The sequence below is a fragment of the Cyprinodon variegatus genome, unplaced genomic scaffold (genome assembly GCF_000732505.1).
Source record: "Cyprinodon variegatus isolate N-32 unplaced genomic scaffold, C_variegatus-1.0 Scaffold9, whole genome shotgun sequence".
Taxonomy (NCBI): Eukaryota; Metazoa; Chordata; class Actinopteri; order Cyprinodontiformes; family Cyprinodontidae; genus Cyprinodon; species Cyprinodon variegatus.
The window spans coordinates 2,300,802-2,303,767 of record NW_015150462.1 but is presented as its reverse complement, the minus strand read 5'-3'; the positions used below and the strand labels follow the sequence as shown (position 1 = coordinate 2,303,767).

The window sequence follows — 2,966 nt, the reverse complement described above, 5'->3', positions numbered from 1 at the left end:
GTCACACCTCAACCCGCCTCAAAGCCAACGCTGATTGGATGTTCGTTTGATGAACGGCTCCAAATTTTCTTTAACGGAGAGTCTCCAGACTGATTAGCGAGTGAAATCTTGAAAGCTCGCGAGATCAGGATGGTCTCACAAGGCTAGTGCTTAATATGGTTCCTAGTAAATCATATGCCATTTCTGCAAATAGACAAGTTTCCTACCTCTCTTTGGGGTTATCAAACATGCTACGAAGTTGCTCCGCAGTTCAGGAAGCGAGAGAAAGGTGACGACCGTTTATTTAAATCAGGTCAGTTTATTTCCTGACATTGTACAGTAATGCTTTTTCATTAAACGGATTCCTTCTCCATTATATTTAGATGACGGTGATGAGACGGGCAGCCTGACTTGGCTGGCAGCTTGTGTTCAATGCCTTCTGTTTTCGCTGAGTCAGGCAGAAATAGAATGTCCCAGGCGAAGGTAGACGAATGTCACCATGCACTTACCAAGTTCATTGTTAACAGAATCGGTACGGAATCAAATCGTTTCACAGAATCGAAAAAGGAATCGGAATTGTGAAAATCATATCAATTCCCAACTCTAGTGTTGCTCTAAATAGTGTAATTTTTACTCTTAGGGTTATTGAAAACTACTACAACACTTTTAAATGGTCTCTATTTCCTGATTGGAATTTGTTCATCGAGTTCATGGCTAAAGGCTGAATGATATTTGTCCTGTGATGGCCTCGCATCCTGCTGCACATTCCCCCATGACGGAAAAAACATGCACAACTTCCTGATCACACCACTTAAAGCACAACAAAATGAAAAAAGAAAATTAATAGGGAAGAAAACATTAGAAAGTTACTCTAATTATGTATCAAGATAGCAACAAAATTCTATAGTAGCAGAATTATAGCTGTAATAGCCACTGTGATCTATAAAAATCATAATATGAAAGCCAAAATACTGGTCTACATATAGCTAGCATAGAGAAGCTCTTAAATAAGGCTTGTTACAAGAATGCATACTGAAGCTAATGGATTTTATATTAAAATCTATATAAATCGTTGCATGTATGCTTATTAAAAATGAATGCATGTAACAGAAATGAAAAATAAAAAACAAACATTCTTACAACAGGACATACCTCAATCCTCAATCAACCTAATGGGCAACACAGAGCCTGCAGACGGTAAAAGATAACCTTTTATCTGCTGTTCTGAATATAAATGCACCAGAGCCAGCTAGAAATGGGGTTACATGGCAGGATTAATAGGGAATACGGGTCAGATCATCCTTTAGTGAATCCATGCAAACTTAACCTCTAAATCCCTCTACAAATATCCCCATCCTGCATCTAAAGACACACTTTATTAGCCAAACCCTACTGTGTAATCAAATAACATAAACACAAAGCGACGGGCTGTGCATTCAGCCTCATATCTGCCCCGGCAAACACAATCCACTTAAATATGTATGCAGACAATAGCACTGTCACACTAATTGATGTCACGCACTAAATGAATGAAGGTATTAGTCTGATCCTTTTCATGGGAAAAAGAACATCCTGCTCGAAACATCTTCATTTTCTCACAGTTTATGAAGCCAAGCTAATGAATGTTTTTACTATAATTAAATTCTGCATGTTCCATTATTGCCTGAACAGGAGAACAGCTTGGCAGCTAAATGTGAGCCATCTCCGGGGAGGATTTCTGAAAGAATTAGTCACTAAGACACATCTGTCTGTGTTTTCTTCAGGACAACATACAGTTATTCAAAGAAAGCAAAGGTACATGATCAGAATGTACATTAATGATACTCTGCCGTTAAGAGGGAGCTTGCATTCTTTAAACGGTTTGTTTTAACTCAAATGTTCACAGCCCGCGGATGTGAATTGAGCGCTGTAAAGCCCTGATTGGTGGATGAAAGGAGTGACATCACATGATCCAGCTTTACCTCTCGCTCCTTCAAACATTCAGATAGAGGCTCTTTTTAAGACAACAAATCTCAGAAGGAGCAGACGTTTGGGTTTTCCTTGTCTTTGATTAGATTTTTTTTCTTCCTGAATGTATATATAAATATATATACTGTATATATTTAAAAAATCTTTCCATGCTCATCTGTATTCCTTGTGGTGATTATTTCTTGTAAGTTTCTGCCATATTAGTTTGATCCTTTGGGTTTTGTTTCATAGTTTGGTGTTAATTAGTCTCTACCCCTCAGTCTCTCTGATTTCCCTTTGCCTAAGATGCTCTAAACATAATCCACCTGCATCTAACCTCATTCTCTCTTTGTATCTATGCTCGTTGACTGTCATTGGTTTTCTTCTGAATCCTTCATGTCCAATTCAAGTTTTTTCTTTCTTATTAAAGCCGTTATTATGATCGTCCTGAGCTATCTCTATAGTTATGCTGGTATAGGCTTAGACTTCTGGAAGACATAGGGACCCCTTTTTCATCATTCTGCTTCTTTCCATCTCTATTCTCCTACTCTGCAGTATTTGTTAGTTCAATCTCTAACGTTCTGCTCTGGTTTTTCTCATAGTTGCCTTGCCTCGTCTGTTCCTGTTTGGCTAGGACACCATCCTGGAGAGAAATATCAGCTGTGGAGATCAGCCTGTTTTCCAGTGTAGTCCTGTTTCCCTGACTGTGACTGGCTGGATGTGCTCTCTTCATCCTCTGACATGGGAGCTGGCTCAGAGCTTGTCTGCTTGGCTGTGTGTTTCCTGGATGGGCTCACCTTTTACTGCTGCTTTTTGCATCTCTGCTTCTGTCTCCTTGAACCCCAGTCGGCCTCTGCAGATGGCCGCTCACACTGAGCCTGGTTCTGTTGAAGGTTTCTTCATGTTACAATGGAGTTTTTCCTCTCCACTGTCGCTACAAGCATGCTTAGTGTGAGGGATTGCATCCAAGTCAATGAGTCGATGCAATCAACTGATTTTCCTTAGATAAAAAACTCTGAATCAATTTGACTGTATGATCT

General features: G+C 39.6%; 1 protein-coding gene across 1 annotated transcript in view; it reads right to left on the bottom strand.

Moving 5' to 3' along the window:
* LOC107086902 (transmembrane protein FAM155A-like) overlaps window positions 1-2,966 on the bottom strand; it is a 36,451-nt gene that overhangs the window by 19,848 nt on the left and 13,637 nt on the right. The window lies entirely within an intron of this gene.